Below are 24721 nucleotides of genomic sequence, written 5' to 3'. Positions count from 1 at the left end.
TAAAATTCATGGGCATTCCATACTTAACACAGGAGCAATTTGTTTTCATTATTTTGATCTGTTAAGCATTTAAAAGTTAAACAGTGCTACATACCCCTTCCTTTAAATGACATTTCTTAATACAATATTTACTCAGGCTAGAATAATGTTTGTTGCTACAATGTCATGCCATTGGGTGATGGTGGCAACAGGGCAGGCAAAGCTGGGCTCTAGAGGAATGTAAAAGGATGCACCCAGGAGAAAAATATCCATCCTAAATTCATATATAAAATAGTGGGCTGGGAGCTGATTATAACCACTTTGGAGAACCAGCTTCTAAATTATAGTAAATAGCTCTATCATCAGCTTACTCTTTAGTAAAGGAAAATAAAGCAAATAAAATAGTAGTGATAATTAGAAACAGGGACACTGCTGTACTATAAAAAGTGTGAATGCAACTTGAATACTCTCTGATTTGGATCTCAGTTGGGGTTTCTCTCCTTACACCTACTACTTGCAGAGTAAATGTCAGAGTTTTGTAGTCATATCCCATCACAGGAAAACAAAGTACAAAACACACAGATGTATTTCAAGGTTTTTCTAATGAAAGATGATCAACTGAGCTCCCTCCCAACCCAATTTAACAGCCTTCACCTTCTGCTTTAATTTATTGCACTGAACTGTTGGTATGATGCCTGAGTTAAGACATCTGCACACTCTTCCCATGACAAAATGATAATTTAAAACCCAACCACAGGAAGGAGGACAACAAGAACATTTTCTCTGGCAAGCCAGGATGTTGCCACTCACACTGGTTTTGCTCCTGGTCCTCCTGTTCATGCTAAATGTCAGTGTTGGGTTCTTGTAACTGAGGACCAAATCAGACAAGTTAATACTCAGAAGACAAGAGCTGAGCCTGAGAACATTTATTATAATTAAAGAAGTTCCAAGGCATTTAATACAGCAATATTTACCTTTGACATCAGCACCTCTGTATACAGGAGAGGAATAATTCATGCTGATGTTTCCCATAGCAATGCTCTTTTCCTTTACAAATGCATCATGTTCTTTCCATTCTTATGCATTAAGAACAATGACCTTAAATGTAACATTGTGATTTACAGGAAATTTTAACAGCTCTGACCACCATACCCAAAGGAATACGACATAAAAATATTATTCCCTTGAACTTTGCAAAGCACGCTAAGGTTTCAAGATGAATAACAAACCTTTCACAGCTTTAATACACTGTAGTGAGGTATTTTTTTTAAGTAAAGGTTAATTTGCTTCTCCCAGCACAAATAATACTGATAATTAATAGGGAGTCCCCTTTCACTCATTCAACTGAATTATCCTTGAGATGAGCAGCACCAGACAGAAGCAAAATGAACTGATTTTTACCACGGTCTTTGATATGCATTTCTCCCACTAATGAGGAAGTATCTAGTTAAGATGCAAATGAGCAGCTCCTGTGAACAAAAATTCCAGCCTACCAATTGCCTTTGGAAGCCCCTATATTATGAGAAACATTTCTAAACCCTGGCAGACATTTTCTGGCCACAGATAAGATCATTGTTTTATTACTGATATTCTGTAGAATATATGCAGCTAACCCTTTGCTTTTCCTTTAGAAGGGAAACCAGTTCTGTGGCAAACACAGATATATAAAGCAAGGACACTGATGAGCCACAAAAGTACTCAGCCAAGATCCTGTAAACAAAGTATGTCAACAAGAGAGGAATGGGAACATTAATTTTACTCCTGCAAATTCTGGATCCAGTTCCTTCTTTTTATTGCATCTCTGGGGATAAGCTCAAAAACCAGGCAGGCTTGCTGTGTCACATTGCTCCTCTGGAGAATTTTGATAAAGAATCTGTTTGCACCATTGCATTTTGAAAAAATCTGAATCAATAACAACTTTCTCAGCTAGTTGCTGACTCCAAGACAAGTGACTCAAGAAGCCACTGCATCTTTTATCCAACTGTAGCAATTACCCCCAGTGGATTTCACACATTCAAAAAGATATTTATGATGCCTCATTATCTTGGCATGCTGAATAAACTCCATCAATCAACATTTATTTTACTAGATTTAACTGCTATTACCCTTGAGTTGAAAAGGAAATGAAGAAAAATGCAGCCCTGTAGGAGCTACGTGCCCAAGGGCTTTGTTATCAGTCAATTAAAAAAGAAAAAGTTTGGGTTTGGGAAGGGACAAGAATTATTCACCTAAATTAAATGTTCTTTTTAATAGAGAGACCTTACAGACAGGTATGGATATAAGGTGCCATCCTCTCCACAGCATGTCAAAAGCAGGATCAAGAGAGCTGGAAGTTTTGACTATCTGCAAGGAGCTAACAGGAATTGGTGGCATTGGTCTGGTTCTTGATAGGTGACTGTCACTGTCACATCAATTACCAACAGAATTGCCAGCAGTATTTAATTTTAGATGAAACAACAACAGAAACTGGAAGACCCCCTGAGCTAACCCCTTTTCTCAGCTAGAATCATGGGCACTGGGGAGATGTCAGAGGGAAAACCAGAACTGCAGAAATTGTTTTGAGGATTAACTCAGGACTTCAGTTTTAAGAGAAAAACAGCAGTCTCTGTCAGCCCTAAATTAAAATGTTGTCTGTGTGTGTATGCTTTTAAAGACAAAACAGCAAGCAGACAGATGTTGATTTATGGAGAATTAGAATTAAAATAGCCCACTTGCCCATGACACCATTCAGCACTCGGCTGTTTTCTCCTATTTGACATCATTTTTTCATTGTCTGATCCCCAGTGTATTTTAATACCATGCTCATAATGCCACAAAGATACTAACTGACCAAACATTTCAACAATATACATATTAAGACTGGCACTGCGCAAAAATAACCAAGAGAAATTGCTAGCTTTGTCTGTGCTATCTGTCTGTAGTTAGGTAGCTGTAATCCCAAATGTCTCTGTATCTCCAGTACAACATCAAGATGGCTCACCTTACCAAATGTAATTTAAAAAAAGAATATCAAAAATCTGGGCTTATACCATGCCATATTGAAAGCTTAGCATTATTTCATTAAATAGCTACATTTGCTTTGTCTGATAATACAATCACAGATCTTGCTCTTTCTGACAATCCATAATCCAAGATATTTGGCACTCTATCAACAATTCCAGACTCAGAAGGATTAGAGATGCACTGACAGTTAAATGGAGTTAGAGTTCTCTGCCAAAGATAGATAAGTAGCATGTAGTCTTTGACAAGTCCTATCAGAGCCACACTCTGACAGGAATTCCTTTACAATGCTCCTAAACCTTACACTCTGCACCTCATTATGCACACTGCCATTTGCCCCACTGCAGCCTCAACTCCCTTGCCACCAATAAATATATTCCATTTCCTTCCCCAGTGACATACATACACACTGCTTTATATTCCAGGTCCAAAATAACTGATCATGCATAATGGGGCTGGGAGGGGGAGAGGCTGGGATGCTTTTGTAATAGCATGCAGGGATCTAGCTAGAGTGCTTAATCTGGTTAGCTGTAAGAAGAAAATCTGTCTGGTGGCTTTGTGACAAAGGAACAAGGCAAAGCAGGAACAATGCAAAGACCTCATTTTAAATGTTTACAGTCATTCCCACCATTTGCACAGAGCTGCAAATGAAAGAAGTTTCTGTAGAAACACTACAGCTGGGAGAGGATTAAATCCTAGACCTGCAGTCGCAAGGGTTCTTCTGCATGCTGGGTTTTTTCTGATATAATTAGCACACAGGCACAGATGCAGAGTGTGAGGACAGGAGCCAGAGCTGTGCAGGAAAAGCAGATCTGAGTTGACTGAAGTTTCCTACAGGAATACCATGATGCTGACCTATGTAGAACATGGTCAAGTTTTTACTCCCTGACCTGGACTGACTGAACATCACCACAAAATCCATTCTGAAATCTTTCCTCATCTTCAGTAGAAATTGGGTACAATAAGAGAACTCTAGCAATAAAAGCTAGAGTAGAGATTCCTATCTGTGTAATGAAGATCTCTGATCAAACACGTCATCAGATTCACTTATTTTAAGTGTAATCTCATTTCCTAGATTATTACCTGCCAAAGCTCAGTGGGTGGTCTCTGAGGGCCTACTCCTCAGGAATCCCAGGTTCTCAGAATTCTGTCAGATCTGTCTGCATCCACCCCCTCAACGTTTGCAGTTTCCCTTCTTCTGCTTCAGAAAGCAATTCCCTTGGAAGCTGTCACATTAAGGTCTTGGGATACAGTCCTTCTGCTGCACTTTTGGGTTCTAACTGAACCTGACTGTCAGGTTCACTAAGAGAAAGTGAGTACAACGTAGAGCAGTGCCTTGAGGTTCATTTGCCTTGAGCTAATGAAAGTCAATTTCTAATTTCAACCCTTAATAGTGATCAATAGGGCTTCAATGAAACTTATTCATACCAGTGCAGAGGGAGCTGACAGGAAGAATTCATGTGGATTTTTGGGATTATAAACCATCCAGATTCGTTTCTTGAAGCTCAGATATTTCCCAGAAAGAAGCAGACAGCAGCTCAGAGCGTTGTCATGGGAGAAAAGTTGAAGAGCACAGTAAAAACCAGAAATGGCTTTGGAGTCCTGTGGAGTCAAACCAACTTTTAACTTCATATTATCACTATATAGCTATTTATTTATAGAAACAGGCATTCAAAAAGGGTGCCCCATATACTTCATTGAGAGAAAAAGTCTGTTCTCTGCAGGTGGTAAGAGACCCCCTGACAGGGGCAATACCTCTGACTCCCTCTTTTCTACTCCAGTGATAAAAACCAACCCAGAGCATATAAAGCTTTTTCACTCTACAATATGACCTAGAGGAAAATTTAGAATTTCCCTGCAGGCTTCATTCAGAACAAAGCAAATCACCACAAGAATTTAAACTTACACATTAACATACTGATTAGCTGCTTTGGGATTTTTTTTTTTTATGCTTACAAGCATCTTATTGTTAACTAAGGAAAATCCTAGTGGTGACCACGGCCAAACTTATTTATTTTCTTGGGTATAAGTAAAAGCTGTCATAGGTGGGATTTGTGTATTTGGATGCTTTGTTTTTCTATGGCACACCATGGCTTGGCCAATAGCTTGCAGAGATGAAATCATCTGAATGATATTTTCAAGCATGATATCAAGGGTAACACTTCCTAAACTGCTTTGTCTATATTGCTATTTTTTGGAAACTTTCCTGGTTTGCAATGTTATGATTAGGGCTGTGAAATTTTCACTTACCCTTGTACTGAGACTAGCAGCTTGTATTTTCTACTCACACTAACTCTAGTAGTCTACTGTTTCCATGGATAGGACTGCAATGATTTTACAACTAGGCACAGAAAGCAACAGTAAAGGTTACAATGAAATTAATCAGCAATGTAGCTACCAGTGCTGTTTTTAAAATATATTGTCTCATCAGGCATATATTTGTTTTTCTCAGATTACAATCGTAACAAATGAATAATTAACCTTTGCAAGCAAATAAGAGTAGCAGCATCACCCTCACACAATTAGCTGCATTCACACAACAGACACGTGTAAATTTTACTTGGATTCAGGAGGTGGAAAAAAGATGAATCTGTAGAGGAAAAAATACTTGTGAAATGTTTTCCTTCACAGAATATCCAAGCATGGAGGCTGGATGTATCTGATGCATTTGGGGGTGTAGAATTAGTATATTATTTGAAGTCTTTCAGCTTTGAAACTCGGAAAACTGAACTGTCCTCCTCACAGTCTTTAAAAAGCAGCAACCAAAGCTGATTAACACCAGTTTCTTGGGCAGTGTGCTATGAAAATGTACTTCTGGTTTTTTAGGGGCCTTCTAGATGATGATAAACTCTTATTTTCCATTCAGTAAAATAACCAAACAGTTATATTTCCAAAACAGTAAAATAACATGAGGAGGAACTGACAGAGAATGATAGACTTATTCCAAACTGCTCCTGAAAGTATAAAAGCATCCATAGCTGGTTTGAAAATAGAAACAGCTGCTGAACCAAACCATTTGGATCCCCCATTTAACTTACCAGGAGTCAAGGCTTTGGCACAGAGGAAACATTCAGCACTTACAAAAGAGGATGGTGACACCTAAGAAAGATTCTGTAAATCCAGGTCTGTAAATTAATAGTAATAATATTCAAGCTGTTGCACTACAGCTACCAGTTTTTCACCTTGGAGAGGGAGAAGGGGCACCAGTCCTTCAGTTTCCATCGATTTCAGCTGTCCAGACTTTAAATGGAACAGAGCAGCTTATTAGGGTCAATCAACATTTTACTCAGATGGTTAAACACAGCCCATTAGGTAGCAGGTAAGTGATTAAAGCAGTGAGCATGCTGGCATTTTCTTTTAGTGGTGCTTTAGCTGATCTGGTGTTTCAGGTGGTCTAATCACAATTAAAAAAAAATGGTTTAATTTGACACAGTGTCTATTGCATTTTCTCATTCTGTCCCTTTGTTCTTAAAGTGTCCATTGGTGATCTCTATGTCTGGAAAACAACCCCATTTAGATTTCCTCTGTTACAGATTCTGTCCCTTATCTCCCTGAAGAATTGTTTTTGGGTTTGAGTGATAAGAAGTACTTGGAGGAATTCTTGAAGCTTTAAAGTACTCATTCTTTTTCAATGTAAATATTTCAAGGAAAGAATTTGGATATCACAGATGAAAAAAAAAACATCTTTCAAGAGCAGTCTGGAAGACTCCATATGTTTACTCACAAAAATTCTGAAAGACAAATGATTAAGTATTTATGGTGTAACCACCAGTGGTGAAATTTCAACAGACATTTCAGATATCACTGAATTTCAACAGAAATTTCTCATGTCACTTAACCTTGCAACTCCTGCTCCCTACTCCTCCAGTGGACAACATTATTTTATCACCAAACATGAACAACTGAGAAACATAAACACCAGTTAGTGCAGAAGATATTTCCAGAGACAAACACTTGAGCTAAGAACAATTCCACAGCACTGCTTCAAGTAAAATATTTCACTGATTTCCTCTGCTCAGTTTTCTTGAGTATTCTCAAAATATCAATCTTGCAGCAACCTTTTTTTTCTAGCAAAGCCTCTGAATCCTTTTTCTTCTGTGAGTATTAACAGAACCCTCAGATGCTAGAGACTACCCCTCAAGGCTACCAGAATAACATGATATGGCATTTTTAAATTTTTGCAGTAGTTGAGCATATTGGAAGATGAGGAAAACATTCTGCAGGCACATTTAAAATGCTACATGATCTTATGCTTTTACTTGCTCGTTAATTTTAAAAAATCTAACTTCTTTTTATTCCCAGCTTGCAGAAACTTGGGAGTTTACTACCAGATAGAAGCAGACCTTTTATTAAAGTTTTATTTTCTATGTACTAGATGGCCACTGGCAAAACAGAATGGTGTCAGCCCTTTTTCACCACTAAAGAGACAGATGAATTATTTTATCTGTCTTTCAAAAAAAAAAAACCCCAACTTTTCAGTGAAGCCTAAAACATCTCTCTGAAAAGCATCTGTAACTGGCAAGAAGATATTAATAGCAAACCCAAATCAAAGCAAGAGCACAAGAACATACCAGATCCTTCTCTAACTTAAAAGTTAAAGGAACAGCACAGCCCCTGATGCTTTGCAGTGAAGTCAAACCAAGCACAAGCACAGTGTGCAACCAACTTTCAGTTCAGGAAGTCTGCCACAAGCAAAAAAGGTTAGAAAAAACTATTTTACAGACCCATTTCCCAGACTGACAATGATTCTCTAAGAAATGGGTCACTCAGGTTGTGATATTATTGAATTCTTTCCTCCTCTTCCTGTTTTATTTTTTCATGCTACCTGACTGCTGGTTTTCACATCTTTAGGAATATAAAGACTCCTCCAAGTGCTTTCCTTTTTTTTTTCTTAAGATTACAGAATTATTATAATGATATAATTTAGAATTACATTAGTAGAACACCATTTACACACAAATTTAATCAAAATATTTGGAGTTTGCTGCTTTCTGCATTAATTTTTCAGCTACTTAGGATGAACTGAAGACACATTTTCTAATTTTTTTTTATTTTAAGACATATACTGATTCCAGATAATAAAAAATACTTGTTCTTACTCTCTGTTGACTCTGCTTACGTCTCCTGAGACACAGGGAGAGTTTGCAAGATTTTTTTTTTTTAAATACTTCTGGATATTTAGTAATTTCATAGGAGGAACTATTTTTACTTCCATGCCAGAGCTACCATTTAGAACTTTGGAGGCTGTTGCATGTTTTTAAAACTGCCTGTATTGTATGTCATAAACATCCTCAGCACTTAGAAACACAAACTGAACGTGAATGGTTTTGCAAACCCCAAAGTATCTAATATCCACAAATGTGACTCTAAAATTAGTATACAATGTAATTAGCACGATTTGAAGTATTCTATATGATCATTTGGGTCATTCCTAATCAGTCAAACTGAAGAAGGTTAACAGCAATGAGGAAAGCTGAAACCACTTAAAATTCATTCTCAAATGAACAATGCACTGGGGAAGAGGATGAGATTACTTAACACAGGCTCAGCTCTGCTCTCCAACCAAGTAGCCCAGGCTGCTTGGATAGTATCAGAAATGGATAATATACCCCACTTCCTCCTCAGATTTCTAAGACATTAATAAATCTCAAACTTGATCCTTTTTGGACACTCCTATCAGCCACTCTATTTGCCATCACACAGCAAGATGTACCAGCACCACTTTGTAATCACTTCCACGGGGCAATATTTTAAACTTCTCTGATTTTTTTGAATTTTAAAATTCACTGATGTTTATTTGAACTTAACACCAAGTAACCTTAGGAGTTCAGCACAGTTTTTATATCAACATTGATTCTATTAAGGGCACTTTCACCAATCATTCGTATTTGAATGTTAAGGTAAGGACCAATTAATTCTGGTAAAAGCTTTACTTTAAAATATATACCATGCTATATAGGTAAGTGTGTAGAATCAGTTTATCTGGGTCCATAGGTTCCAACAGGAACTGGATATTTCCTCTGATTTTGAGGTGATTTATTATAAACTAATTAATCAAATACCTTCTTTTAAAAATAAATTTAATTATGAGCTCTATCAGTGTATGGTGTAGAGAGATGAGATAAACCAGGTGCCTTGAATTGCCAGTGAGTGGGTGTGAGTCCACCTGTGCCTGATTAGCACAGGCCCCTACTGGGCATGAGCAAAGCCAGGGGGCCAATAAAGGTGGGACACACACCCACAGGGCAGACCCAAGCTCACTCTGGTACGAGGCATGGAGAGGCCAGCAGCTCATCGAGCCACTGGAGCAAGAAAGGCTCTACCCACTACACTTCTACCCTGGAAGCGCTGTGTGGTGGCTTGGAGTCCTGGAAGAAACCAGCGACTCATCGAGCTTCAGGAGCAATAATGGCTCCTCTCGCTACATTTGGTGGAGAATGCGGGCAACATACAGACAACTTAAGAAGCAACTTGTGAAGAGCTGGCAACAAGAATATTCTCCCTGTATCAACAAGCTCTCTGGACAAGAAGCCCCAGGAGCAGGCAAGAAGGGGTAAACCCCGAGGCCTCAGGAACAGCCCTAGGACATTGTCCAGGAATGGGCTAAACCCCGAGGCCTCAGGATCAGCCCTAGACAAGAACATTCTCCCTGATGATCAGCAAGCTCTTTGGATTGGGAACCCCTGAACAGAGGGAAGCCAAAATAAGGGTTCTGTCTTTGAAGCCAGGAGGGGGGAATTCCAGGGTATGGAATCCCACGGAGGAACCAGAAACCCATATGGAATCCCAGGGTATGAAACCCATGAACCCCTGAGCAGGGATGGAATCCCACGGAGGAACCAGAAAATCTCTTTGGAGGCCCCTGAGCAGAGGGAAACCAAGAGAAGAGCAGAAACAGGAGGGAGAAGAATAAAAGGTAGAGACTTTGTGAAAGAGTGCCTGGGCTGACATTCGGTTGCCTATGTTTGTTAAAAATGTTTGTAAAAGCTAGGGTTAAAATCCCATGTATGTTTGTTAAAATGTCTGTATGTTTGTTGTTAAAATGTCTAAGCTAGGGTTAAAATCCCATGTATGTTTCCTAAGCTGGGGTTAAAATCCCATAAGTTGTATTTTTGCCTAAGCTAGGGTTAAAATCCCATAAGTTATAAGTGTATTTTTGTAAAGGGTAAAAATCCCATAAGTTAAAATCCTATGGCAAAAATCCTGTATTGTACTCGGGGCCCCCTCAATGCTCTTAGTTGAGTGTCTTGCGGGGCCTGAAGAAAAATCCTGTATGGCAAAAATCCTGTATGTTTGTTAAAATGTCTGTAAACTAGGGCAAACCGGGAAAGCTTTAAGAGAAAAAAAAAAAAAAAAAAAAAAAAAAAAAGGGGAAATGTAGAGAGATGAGATAAACCAGGTGCCTTGAATTGCCAGTGAGTGGGTGTGAGTCCACCTGTGCCTGATTAGCACAGGCCCCTACTGGGCATGAGCAAAGCCAGGGGGCCAATAAAGGTGGGACACACACCCACAGGGCAGACCCAAGCTCACTCTGGTACGAGGCATGGAGAGGCCAGCAGCTCATCGAGCCACTGGAGCAAGAAAGGCTCTACCCACTACACTTCTACCCTGGAAGCGCTGTGTGGTGGCTTGGAGTCCTGGAAGAAACCAGCGACTCATCGAGCTTCAGGAGCAATAATGGCTCCTCTCGCTACAGTATGGTATCATTTTTAAAACTAACCAAGCAGTGTCTAAAAGCTCACAGCACATAATATACACAGAAAACCAAAGTTGAGTTACCTAATAGTTTGGCTATTGAAAAACTGAAAAAAAACCCCTACAAAACTACTTGTTGAATTCTCAACTGGATTGTGGGGGTTTCAGCCTTCCATAAAGTCAAGTGAGGACTAAAAGGAAAAGAACCATTCCATGAGCTAATTAATGTAAGGTGTAGAGGACTGTGTTGGTAACACTGATGGGGAATAATTTACTGCATTCATTTCAGACTTTTGAACCTCAGTAAGAAGGTCATGGCCTGAGGTGAAAGGAACAGCCCCAGAGACAGTGCCAAGAAGTTAAAATGCCAAAGCCTATTTTTATACACTGCTTCTATTTTTAGTTACATCCTGATGGAACTACAGGGCCCATTAAAAAAAACAACATTCTCATCTGAAAGTACTCAAATTCCTCATAACAAATGAAGACCAAAGAAACTGAAGTTGAGAAAATATTATGGACAATTTAAGAGACTACTAGATCATAAACAACCAGCAAAAATAGCTTGAATATCATATCCTCTGAGAAAAGAAATTTTAAGGAGCTACCCCCAATTTCATCCATTTAATCTAATATTCCTTTTATTGCAATTACAGCTACAAGAAAGTGCAGATGTTTCCCAGTTCAGACTTGTCTGCAGCTGAGCACATATTCCCTGTGATCAGAGTTTAGCAGTCAACTTTTTAATCCTGCCCTACAAAAAAAAAACCCAACAAAAACCTTCTCAACTGATTGCAGAGTTCAGCACTGGGGAGCAGTACTACAGCTTGAAAGGTTGGTGCAGCTACTCAATCATTAGTTGCCTCTAGGTGTTTTCCATCCAATATAAACATAAACTGAGGTAATCCTGCAACCTAGTTAACTGGTTTAACTTCTGTATTAATTATTGAAGCACCCAAGGGCAGCTATTTCCCACGCAGCTCTAATTGGTGACTCTGAGGATTACTTCTTTATAAAATGTCTTATTAAAGGCAGGTGATGTTGTTCCTTCCTAATGAAGTACAAAGGCACAGCAGAAATGTTTCTGTGGAACAAGTCCACCATCTGCATTCATTTCATCTAATCACTGTCCCATGATAACAACAAAAATTTACAACATTTGGTTAGCAGTTCAGCTAAACCAAAGATGAGGACACAGATTCCAACGTGTAGCAATGCCCATTTACAGTTAACAGCATGTCACAGGCTACTAATACATCATCCATCCTATTTATTTTATAGCCATCATGAGATAATGGCTGCATTGCATAAAAGAGTCTTGGTTCAAAGAATGTTTAATGTTTTAAATCACCAACTCTGTTTCATTTCATTTTTCACAGATAGTTCTTAGGTAGTGAGAATACTTCCTAGGAGAAAACAAAGCAAAACCTGGTATGCACAAAACAACAGGACAGAAAAAATTATGCAGAGATTATTTCAGAGTGACATCAAATATAGGAATAAAGAATACACTCTGGGTACTGCATGACCCATTGCTTTTGCTTTTATTGTGATCATTGAAGCAGTTTAGGAAGATAAAAATGAGTGACAGCTCACACCAGTGACAGCAATCAAGGCACTGGAACTTCTAGTAACATACTGTAAAAAAAACCCAAAAATTTTTAACCTGAATATTAATAAAAATAATTTTTAAAGACTTCTGTGATAAGAAGCACTACTAACTAGACAAACTTTACTTCAGAATTCAAGTGGAGAAATACTCTGCTCTTGCTGAAGGTAACTACACTGAGGAATTTTAAGGCTAAAACTGTTCTATGCAGAGTATTTTGTACAAGAAAATCACTAAACAAACTCTCTGAAGGAACAAAGCCTAACATGCTCATCACAACCAAAAGACAGGAGTCCAACAGTAGTTTCACATGTTGGCCAATAAGATTTTAGTTTGTAAAAGCTTTCTGAGTGACTTATAAATGAAAAGTTAACAGATTACAAACACAATTTATATATGTTCTTTCTTGATAACCCAATCTGTTTCAACAGTGGTTATAAAAGAACATTTTAGCACAGGTCTAATTCTTCAATCAATTTATATGCAAAAGCAAACAGCTTCACTAGGAGTAGCAGAATCTATGCTAATTGCTCACAGGTCAGAACAAAAAATCTCAGTGTGAAAAGTTTCTAACAAAATTCCCTTTAATTTATTGTACTGCTACCAACATCCACTGAAATAAAGGCTCTGGAATGAACACATTCCCATAATCTCTTCACTAAGAATGAACTTTTTTTAACACTATATAAAGCATTGCACTTGAAAATCTCAGCATCCTTTTAATCATTAATTATTAAATTTTGAAATGTCACCATATATGTTAACCACTACAAAATGTAAATCTGCACTTTAAATAGCTCATTTTAGCTAATACTCCTTTTTTTTAAAGCAGTATCAAAATATCTGATGTGATTCAGTATTTCTGAAAGCGTGGGAGTAGAAACTGAAGATGTTTTAAGAACAACTCAAAGACTCTTGCTGTGTAGCCCACTAGTTGTGTTTTGAAAGTGATTAGCACTAAATACCACCTCTTTGGAGATTATAATGATTTCCAGACTAAAGTGTAAGAAATGGTGCCCATCTCTGTATGCTACAGCATCACCATCACCCAATATTACACAGGAGGTCTAGAGAACCTGCTGAGTATGGGGCAGGAAGAAGTGAGATCCCACATTTAACAGATGTAAGATTAAGTGCTTGGAATGTTGGTTTCTACACAGAACTATTTATATGAGAGAGCTTTCTCTTGAATAAGATGCTACAGAAGACAATCACAAAATGAACTTTCAAGCTATCAACCAACATTTCAAGGCAATTCCTCAAACACTGTTATTTTTATTATTTTCTTTATCTAACATACCTCCTATTGATCTGTTTCCTTCTGGCAAGGGTCACCAAGAAAGCTCACAGTACACATTTGGTGGCATTTAGACAGATATAAAGATTACATTAACCTAATTTTCTAAGCATATGCTGTCTCCAGAAAGAAACCAGGAACTGGAAATCTCCAAGGGGAATATGAGTCTTTCAGAAAACAGCAGGAAAACCTCCTAAGTAGGAACTCTCTTATACTGATCTACTCAGTGTATTTTTTTAATGACAGGCACTATGTTCTCATTTCTGAGACACTCTTTCTTCCCTCAAAAAGAACTAAAGCTGTGTGCTTAAAATAACTGAAAACCAGCTGTTGGGTTTTTCACAGTAATGGATTTTATCCTCATGCTATATATAATGCAAACCAGTCATTTAACTAATATATAGTAACAGTAACAGAAAGCATTCTGCATTCAGAACACAGTCTTTCTTGCTAATGACAAATCAATGGAACATTCTCCTTCACATGAGTTTTCATGTGCTTTAAAAAAAATTTTTTTTAACCATTTGGCACAAGAGGAGCTTTACCCATAATAGGCATGAAGATTCCCATCTCTGGAATCATCTGACTAATCAAACCCTTAGCTGTTAAGATGGAAAACCTTCTACTTCAGCCTATTTTATAATCTTTTGACAGTTTTAGTTTCTCTGGTGACTGGAGAGTGTACTGAAAATACAATATTTTACCTGAAGAACAGTTTCCCAAAATACTTTCACTTACCTCAGATTCCACCACCACTCAAGAAAAAGCTACTTCAATTTAGCTCTGTATTACAAATTAGTAGATTGGGCTTACAATATTTTAAAATGTTTCAAAGAATTACATTCTGCAGCTTAGCTAAACAGATACAAATCAATGTTTATCAATCTTCACTTAAAAGATACTGATTTCCTTTTAAAAAATGCATTTTGTATACATTAAGAAATACTTTAGCCTTGGGAAAAAAAATTCTTACATGATTCCCTGCAATCTTAATTTTGAGGTAGATACTGCTTTTTGTTCCATAATGTAGGGATCTGTAGAAGGAGGTCTTGTGATTTCACCATAAACAAAGCCAAAGCTGAAGAAATGCTTCATTCAGAAGCCATCAAAAAATTACACAAAAGCTAGGAAAAAACCCCATACAAACCCCCCCCCAACCTGGCAGGAGCTATCCCTATATAAAGAATCCTCCAAAAATGTCTTTTTTTTTTTTTTCCTTAGTAATTTCATCCATTAATCTGGGCCTCAGAAACTGGGGTATCCAAGTCTGCCTGTCCTGGAGTATGGGGGACAAGCAGGAAGAGAAAGGTTGTGGGGGAAGAATTAACAATCAAAATCATTCCACAGATATATTTCAAATAATCTGCCCTAAAACTTTATTTTGGCTGATTTTTTATTTCACATTTTAAAAAAACATAACAAAACAGGTTCTAAATACATAGAAGGGACTTGCCTCTCTCCTCTCTAGCACATCCTGTGAATGTGCTGCTGTATTCCAGAGACACTTTGCAAAGGTGGCAGGGTGAGCATGTGTGAATAGAAGAGCTTTGTCCTCTGCAGCTATCATTGTGTTGTCCCTATCGTTCACAAACGCAGAGGGCAGATGAGAATAGAACAGAATAGAAACAGACCGTGCAGTTGTAAAACCCGCTTCTTTATTTATTTATTTGTGCGACCGAGTAACACCTCTCATTACAATTACCAGCTCAATGGCAGAAAGCTCCCCGGTGTGCTGGGCATATTTTCACAGGTTCGTTTATCTCCTCCTGTGGCATCAGTTTAAAAAGGATCCTAGAGAAACGCCACTAACAACCATTTCTATTTCAAGCCTTCAAAGCCAAAGCTGAGCACAATACAAGGCACTGGTAACTGATCTTTATGTTTCAGTCCACAGACTTTTCACACTGGGAATAGCTCCCATCTGTTTCCTCTTTATGCACCAGCCTTTAGAAAGCACAGATCTGGAAGCTGCCTCCGTACAGAACAGAGTATGGAGCTGGCTTTCCTCAGCTGACGGCAGAAAGAGCCCCGTGGTTATGGATAACCATCTCCTAAGGCTTTATACTCCGGGTCTGTAAACGCACGCTGTGGTTTTCTCGGTGTGGGATTTTTTTCTTTTTTTTGGAGGGAGTCAAGGGACGGGCTCTGTCTCTTCGCCCCTTGTTCTCCCTTCCCTTCTCTCTTGGCAGTGGTTTCCCCGTTCCCAAACCCTCACGCAGGGGAACATTTCAATTTCAAGCCTCAGTACGACCAACCACAGGCAAACCCCCTCCTGCTTTAGCACCGGAGCGTGAGACATTTCCCCCCGCACCCTCCCTCCCCATCAAGCTGCTCTCCAGATGGATGCTCGTGGCACCCCCTTGTCTATTCCTTTCGCCTCTTCGCTCCCTGTCCCGGTGTGAGGGAAAGGAAGAGGCAGAGAGCGGAGCCTTTTAGCCAGGGGGAACAGGGCAGAGCAGGACGCTTTGATCCTGAGCAGCTCAGCACCACCTAAGTCCTTAACTCCTTACCTCGGGGACCTCCCCGTCCCCACACACCTCCCTCAGCCCCACACCCTGCCCCCGCCTCCCACCCCACGGGAGATCCCCTCAGCCCCACAGAGGAGGGATCCTCTCAGCTCACCTCAGCCCCACACAGGGGAGATCCCCTCAGCCCCACACAGGGGAGATCCCCTCAACCCCACACAGGGGGAGTGTCCCTCAGCTCCCCTCAGGATGCTCCCCTCAGCCACTCTCCTCTCAGCCGCTCTCCCCGCCCGCTCTCCCCTTAGTCCCTCTCCCCGTCCCCTCTCCCCTCAGCCCGGCACTCACTACTTGTAGAGCTGCTGCAGGCAGAGGTCCAGGCACTCGCCCTCCACCTCCTCCTCCGTGATGTACTCCGAGAGCGGTCGGGGCAGCGGGGGCAGAGGCGGAGGAGGCGGCGGCGGGGCGGGAGGCTGAGGGTCGCCGGCGTCACCCTCACTCTCCTCCGCCTCAGCGGTCGTTCCCGCTTCTCCTTCAGCCCCAGGGTCCTCGTCAGCGGCGGCCACGGCGTCGGCAGCCGGGGGGGGAGCCGGCGCCGGCTCTGCCCCGAAGGGCCCGCGGAACTCTCCCAAGAACAGCTCGAGGAAACGGCGGTAGGTCTTTTCCTCCACGCTGCTGCCGCTGCCGCCGCCGCTGCCCGAGCCGCCCGCGGCCATTGCTTCGCATTCCCGGCCGGATCAGCACTGCGCCCGCAGAGAGCTCCCTGCCCGACGCCCGCCCGCCCGCCCGCCTGCGCGCGCGCTCCCGAGCCCGGCCCGCGGGGGCGCGCACGGCGCGGGAGGGGGGAGGAGGGGGGTGGGCGTGTGCACGCCGCAGCGGCGGGAGCGCGGGCGGCCCTGAGGGAGTCGGGGGGCGTTCGGGCCGGGGGTCGGTTCGACCCTCGGCGGGAGAGGACGGAGAAGGGGATGTGGGAGGGAAAAGCGTCCGAACGGTCCGAGAAGAGCCGGGGGGGAGGCAGGTGGAAGGCAGGCACGCCGCCTGACAGCCGCGCCGATGTGATGAGTCATGCGAAGGCAGCCAGACGCGTAGGTTCCTCACAGGAACCCGAAGGAAACCTGAGAGCACATTCCCTATTACCTAATCCCTGCCTCAGGATTTCCCTGCGCTCATCGTTTCCGGCGCCGGTGTCGCCTCCGCCGGGCTCCCGTTTTCCTGCCAGGATGGGGCCGGAGGGTAAGCGGGGCCGGGGCTTGGGGACGGCCCGGCCCGGCCTCACCTCATGGTGCGGGGGCATCGCTGCCCCGCGGAGCCCCGGGCTGACTGCCAAGACTGAGGCTCCCAAGAGAGGTTTTGAAATCAGAGTGGGTTAAGCGTGAGGGAAAGCTGCAATTAAACATACGATATTTTAAAAAAATAATAATAATTATATCCTCGCTGTAAACCCTGCGTGTGCGGCCCCGGGCTGCCCGGGTCGGGGTGGTTCCCGCCTTGGGTTGGGAACCCCCCCCCCAAGGGCTTCACAGCCTCTTCCAAACGCTGTATTCCCGGGACGAGGAGCTTTGGGGTCGTATTTACCGATTTTGCACGCTTAGGAAGAAAACTTCTGCCGCTAATTTACATTCAAGATCGGCAGATGAATGAATAGCCATATGGTCTCATAAATGAAATGTGACACAGCATCCACACGTTGGATGCTCTGGCAAAGGGGAGTTCATAAATAGCTGAAGATATTACAGTAAATGAGACCTTGAAGTTATAACCAGTCAGTGGGAGTCAAACTAGAGCTGATGTTCTACTGCTGTCTGATAAACACCTTGAATTTGTAAAAGGCATTTTGCCTTGGTTTATTAATTACTGCTGAAAAGGTATTTTCAGAGCTATCGGGTCCATAAATACCAGCAACGAGCAGGTATAGTTGTCACATATTTATAAATAGCTTGTACACATGGGAGGGAATGATATCCTTAATGTCAGATATACCTTGAAAAATGGGCAAAATGCAAGGCTGGTATGCAAAAAGAGCCTCAAATGGTAATGGATTGTAACAAGGACAGTAGATTCCTGAAACCTGTTGTTCTCTGCGTTGTAGTAATTACCTCTCCATGTCAGGTGCTGCTGTAAATCTGCCTTCTGTTTGGTGAATTGTTCTTTCAGAGCCAAACTCATTTTAGAATATTTCCAGTAACTGCATTGACTGATCATATTGCAATCTTGTGAATATGTAAAAGCCAGGAGAGTTAAAAATGTGATTGTCACAGTTAGTCTTAGTCTTTCACAGCCAGAAGCTATTAAAGTGACAGGAAAATGCATAGCTTCTCCTGAAAGGATATCTCAGAAGTATTCTTGTTTTTTCATTACCCCATTTATATGTTTTCAGTTTAGCATTCATTTATTTAGCAATGCCAGGTGGGGTTGAAGGGTAAAAAACATTGCAGTTCTTTTTGAAGAGATAACCCACAGTTGCAGCTGATGATGTCATTGCTGGATTTTGTTTTTTTCCCTAGGTTTGTGTATACTGCATCATCAGTGAGTCACAAGCCTCAAGAGAATGCAGTTCAATGCAAGCACCACAAAAACAGTTTTAAGTTCATCTTCAGTTCTTTTTCACTAGTAAATCAGAGGCTGTTGGAGTTTCTGAGGAGCTATAATCCAGGTAACCTTTGAGTAATATTATCTCAATTCTAAAAATTCCAGTTTTAACAGTATCAGAGGGAAGTAAGAGCTAATTCAACAAGATGCATGATCAGATTCATGTTGTATGACAAACAACAATTAAGCCCATCCCAGAAAAGATTCAAAAGCATTTAGATAATCTTTTTCTTAAACCTTTCTTAACCATATATATTTTTTTCTAGTTGTTTCAAACCACACATAGACAAGAGCAATACCTACCAGTTTTCATGCTGAAATGTTAAAGTTACCAGATGTCCTTGATTCATCTTGGCAGTCCCTATGTGCTTTTCATCCTTTGACTAATTGCAAAGGACACTAATTAAAATGAAACAGGGTAGAACTTTGTGCTTGGGATACTTTGTCAAGTCTTGGCACTGTTTTGCTTCAGTATGGAATGAAGAGCTTATGGCTCTAAGCCATGCTGACATTTGTGGCTGGGAGGGAAGGTGAAAAACCATTCTTAATAACCTGCAACGTGGAGCATATGGTAGCTGTGAGTGGCATGGCTGAGCCAGGCAGCCAGGAACCTGCAAGCACTCTGCTCTGTGGAGACAGTGGGGTGGGCAATTACCCCAGGAGGTGGCCACACTCTTCCTTACTTCTGGCCAGAAAAGGAAGCTCTAAATACAGTTCATTATCAAGTGAAGGGCTAATCTGTGAGAGGTGTATTTGGTACCATTATGAAATGGTTTTAGTGTTCAGTAACTCTGGAAGCTAAATTTAGAATGCCTTGGTGCTCCCTGAGTTGCTGGGTAGCAGGAGGATGAATGGTTCCTGTGTGGTGGAATAAACTTGCAATTTGTAAAATTTTTAGTCTGAAATTGTTGATTTGCAACAGATTTTCAAGTAGAAGGTAAGGCTTGTACCTTGAGAAGGAAACACAGGTGTTTTTATCCTTTTCCAGCTTCATGGCATTTCATTTTTTAAAAAGAAGGTTTCACAGTGTTGTTTCAGAAGAAATTTGTTTTATTTTAGCCTTAAAATGTCTTCCTCTTTCTCATTTTGCTGGTGAGAAATAAGCAGGATTTAACAGGCCTTTGGGAGATGACCTGAATTGTATGAAGTGCAAAAAGAAGTGCTTTTTAATTTTTTGTAACCCTTTGAAGTGATTCCTGTGCACTGACAAGTAGAAAATATGTAGGAGTGTTAAGGTTAGATTGACAATATTTAAGATACCTCTGATAGATGCTGCAATATTGTGATAAGTACTGTAGTAGGATGTTTTTAAATAGCAGATTTATCTTTATTTCTTTCTCTCTTTTTTTTCTTCTTTCTGAAAGAAAAGGGTTTTGAGGTCAAGTCAGCTTTTCCACCTTAATAATAATTTTTTAAAAAATATCTTCATCCTTGAAAAACATAGGATTTCAGGCCTGTATCCCATTTCCAGCTCTACTGGAAATTTCCAATCCCATTCCAAAGGAAAATTCCATTTTCAGCCTTCCATTCAGAGCCATCTTTAGGAAAGGGGTTTCTTTCAATTATCAGTAGTGAGAAACAGGATGTTTAGTTCATGCCTCTTTAGTTAGATTTGGAATTCTGCTGGGAAAAAAGTAAGTGAAAGAAAGACCTGCTGGAAAGCTGAGCCCTTCACAATGACTCAACAGGTTTTGGAACACTGTCAAAGCACAAATTAACAAAGGCAAAGACAGAAAAATTTGCTAAGTCATAAAACCTTTGACTGACTGATGTGTGTGCAGATGGGTGCCCTGGGATTGCCTCAGCACTCCCAGCTGACAGCAAACACAGCTGACCACAGAGCACGGGGTGAGGTGGTTTGGATGTTGTCAAATCATGAGCTCAGCCAGCACACCAGAGCCCAGTATCTTCTTGGTAAGGTTGAATCCACTTCAGCAACCTCAGAATTTCCTTTTACTGCTCCAGGGAGATGAGGGGCAGGGATCCTCAAAATTACAGCAAGTAATTTTTTGGAAATAAAATGAGCAGTGTTGGCTGTAATTCTTGAAGGATGACTTAGTGGGATTTTGTGCTTTGCTATGCATCCTTTCAGCACACAAGCTGATGTGTTTCAGAGAATCATAGAATCATAGAATTGGCTGGGTTGGAAGGAACCTCAGAGATCATCAAGTCCAACCCTTGATCCACTCCCCCCATGATTCCCAGCCCATGGCACTCAGTGCCACATCCAGGCTCTTTGGAAATATCTCCAGACACGGAGAATCCACTACTTCCCTGGGCAGCCCATTCCAATGCCTGATCACCCTCTCCAGAAAGAAGTTCTTTCTAATCTCCAACCTAAACCTCCCCTGGCACAACTTGAGACCCTGCCCTCTTGTCTTGTTGAGAGTTGTCTGGGAAAAGAGCCCAACCCCCCCCTGGCTCCAACCTCCTTTCAGGGAGTTGGAGAGAGTGATGAGGTCTCCCCTGAGCCTCCTCTTCTCCAGCCTCAACACCCCCAGCTCCCTCAGCCTCTCTTCATAGGATATGTGCTTAAGTCCCTTCACCAGCCTGGTTGCCTCCTTTGGAGGGTTTCTTGCTTTGTGTAGTGATTGAACTATATACTACTTTTATTACTGCTTATTGTTTCTGCAGGTAAGGTTAAAGCCATGTAGGGCTCAGGTTCTAATAAATAAAGAGTGTATCTTGTATGAATATTCCTTTCTTGTAGGAAGCAAGACAGTAGCTTACAGTGGGTGCATTTGTGGGTGAAATTCAGTACTGGGAAGGGGGCCAGTTCCCCATGATTTAATTCCTCAGTGCAGAACATTAATGCAGCAGTCTTGCACTAGCCAAGGGAAGCCAACCCTCCTGACCCTAATCATCCCAAATGGCTCTATGGCTAGAAGCCACAAGACATTGAGTACACAGCCTGAGGAGCCAGGGAAAGGGGAAGCCCAGGAACATGGAGCAGCTGGCACTGGTTCCTGGAGCAGGGAAGGAGTGGTGCAGAGGAGGGCTGGGCAGGCTGCTCACAGCCCCCAGGCACTGCCAGCTCCCTCACATTCCTCTTCAGCCAGGCTCCTGCCTGTGTGCTCTTAGCAGGGCTGTTGTGCTTGGACTGGTTGGGAATCCCCAGTTACCTTCTCTGGTTCTCATCCTGGAAAAAGAAGTGTTATTTCCTTTATGTGCAATATTTGTGTAGCTGCGATGTAAGTGCTCTGTTTATTCACTTTCCCTCCAGTTGTACTCTTGTCTTAGGGCAAGAATGCATTAAATCAGACTTCAGAACTTAAGTAAACATATTCCATATAGAATTAGCATGTGCTAAAATCATATGATACAGCTTAATGTGCCTTTCTAAATAATTATGATCCTGAGCATGGTAAACACAATCTCTTCTGAGAAGCTGGAACACAATGACTTGTTCTTCTAATTTATAGATCTTCTTTTGTTCAGAAAAAGGGAGGGGTTAAAAAGGCAAGGAGTAATGACTGACTTTTGTCACCAATCCATGAAATGGCTTTGAATAAATCTAAGTTAATCACCTCAAAATAACTAGAGGAACAGTAACTGAAATTCAACAGAAAAATGGATGTTATTTTTGAAAGGTACTTTTCTCAGCACTGTGTTCAACATTCAGGTCAGCAGCTGGGTCTCCTTCCACATTAGTCAACCAGTTTGTAATTGATTTCAATACCAGCTTTTGATGGTGTAACTTGAACCTTGGCTACACCTTTTTACCTTCAGCTAAGCTATTTCTTCTCTGTTCTTTCTCAGATTTATTCTAGTTGGAAGCTAACTGGTTTCTCAGTGTTTCATACTGGAAAATGTGCAGAGCACATGAAATCAGGAAAAATAAATTGTTATTTTCCCTGTCCAAACTAAAGAGTTTCAAGAGAGGATTCTGGGCTTGAGAAATGCACTGTGACCACAGTGTTTTCCTGTTGCCAAGCCCTGTGGTAGATACTGTATTCTTGTTGTGGTGACCAAGCAGGTTCCTTCACCACAAGTAAATGTCTTCCCAAGAAAATGGAATAATTCTAAACTCAGCATGATAGTTAAAACTCTTGGCCTTCAGAAAACTGGGACTTAAGCAGCAAATCAAACCACCTATTTTATTTTTGATGCAGTGCTGTGGCATTCCTTGTTAGAATCTTACATTTTCTGCAGCCATAAAATTCTCTCACTCAACTCACTATTGAGCTGTGAAATGCAAGAGAATTCCAGGCACATGTAAGAAAATACCAGCTTCCCCTGGAAGATTTACTGGTGGGGCAATGGTCATATTCTTTCTTTATATTCAATTCCAAGCCTGGAACAGCTTCCTTGTCTCCAGCAGATGAGAATGAAATCTGGCTCATTTCATCTCATTTTGTCTCCTCCAAAAGATCCTTCTCTCTAGCTCTGCTCTGCAGAGTTGCAGTTTGTAATAACTTCAATGTGAAAAAAAAAAAATTAAAATCTCAGCATAGCAAATGTCCAGTGTTTCCTTTGGATGTTTTGTACCTCCCACTGCTAATCAGTAAAAATGCAATTATTTTATTTTAATAATGATGCCTGGAATACTGGAAGATCTAACATTTACTCAGACAAAACAATTTATCTTGGTATAACAGGATCAGCATTTCAGCTGGGGCTTCTGGATGAGACTCTCACTCCAATCAAAATAAAAACCCCCAGTCAGCTGAAATTAATAGTATAGTGGGGACGTCCTTACTTTCCTTGCACATGAAGAACGTGTGGAGGCTATTAAATCAGAACACAGTAAATAGAGAGAAATGGATTTTTCCATAAATATCAAGCACTTTAGAGAGCAGCTATCACTAGCAACCAGCAGTGCTGCTTAAAATATTGCTACAACATCCTTAATGGATGGTTTTCCTTGTGGCTACGTAGGCATGTGTGCTGTGCTGGCTCCCCCCTGTTGCACAGCAATACGTAGGCAGCTGTTATTCCCAAATGGAGCATTTGCTTGCTGACATCACATGCAGTAGGATCCTTTTGTTTGCCTGTGTCTCCTGCACTGAAATGTTTGTCTGAGTCACAAATCCCACTGCCTTCCTTTCTCCCTGTCGTTCCTGCTTGAGAGCTTCTCCCTGACTCACTCTTCTGAGATTTTGACACAGCCTGGTTTGCTGCATGGCAGTTGAATACTTCTCCTTTTAATATTTTATTATGTAATTTATACCCAAACACTGTAATGATCCAAAAATCACTGCCACTTTTTTTTTTTTTTTTTTTTTTTGCAGGTTTTTGAGTACAGAGGTTTTGTGACTCAGCCTCAGCACTGAATTTTGTTTTGAGGCAAAGTCAGTTTAGTGTTACTATATTAAAAATTAAAGATAGTGACTCCCACAACTTGAATGCTCCATTTAGCCTCCTGGCTGAGTTTCTTCAGCTATAACATTATCAAGCACTGTGCCAGAAAAGGGTCATGTGTACAGACAAATACTTCTCATAATTGAAGTAATTACTGGTTTGCACTGCAGTACCTTTCTTCTCCTCTTGTAACCTTATTGATTTGTTTTCTCTTAATAAATAGAGGTTTTGTCAAACCCTGCTGCATTTTCAGTGTACATTCATTCTTTCATTTGTTTTACAATCTGGAGCTGCTAATATATTGCTGGTGTCTATGAAGCCTGAATTTCCTCTTTACTGAAGCCACATGCACAAAAAATCTCCACTACTGAATCACTCTGAATGCTCTGGTAAAACAAAAACATGGAATCTAAAGGCTATGCAGCAGTTTGGTGAAAGTAAAATATTCTTACTAAGCTAGTAATTCTGGATTAAATCTTTTTGTCTTTCAGATCTTGTGTTTCATCTCTGCTGTTAGATGCCAGATAGATGTGAAGTTCAAAACGGTGCTTTCATTGTCCTTGAACAAGGACTTTGCAGCAGGTAAGGGCTCATGCCCCAATCTGGCAAAGCATTTAGGCATCTAAAAGCATCCATCAGCAGCTCCACTGCCTTCTGTCCTGGGCTGAGGCATGTGAACAGATTGCTACACAAAACTTTGTTAAAATTCAGATACACACAAACCCAGATGAATTACCAAGACCTGTGTCATTAAATGTACTGTATTAGATACTCACACTTGTGTTTTTT

At 41.0% G+C, this 24721-nt stretch overlaps 1 long non-coding RNA gene across 1 annotated transcript; it reads left to right on the top strand.

The window, feature by feature from the left end:
- The first annotated feature begins 16988 nt into the window (after nt 1-16988).
- LOC115599359 lies at nt 16989-24644 on the top strand. Its single transcript, XR_003988338.1, has 3 exons — nt 16989-17275; nt 18547-18695; nt 24424-24644. It is a non-coding gene; the product is annotated as an uncharacterized LOC115599359 (long non-coding RNA).
- Nucleotides 24645-24721: the final 77 nt, after the last annotated feature.

The sequence above is a fragment of the Calypte anna genome, chromosome 19 (genome assembly GCF_003957555.1).
Source record: "Calypte anna isolate BGI_N300 chromosome 19, bCalAnn1_v1.p, whole genome shotgun sequence".
Lineage (NCBI taxonomy): Eukaryota > Metazoa > Chordata > Aves > Apodiformes > Trochilidae > Calypte > Calypte anna.
Note: the sequence above shows the minus strand (reverse complement) of the source record. Positions and strands in the feature narration are given on the sequence as shown.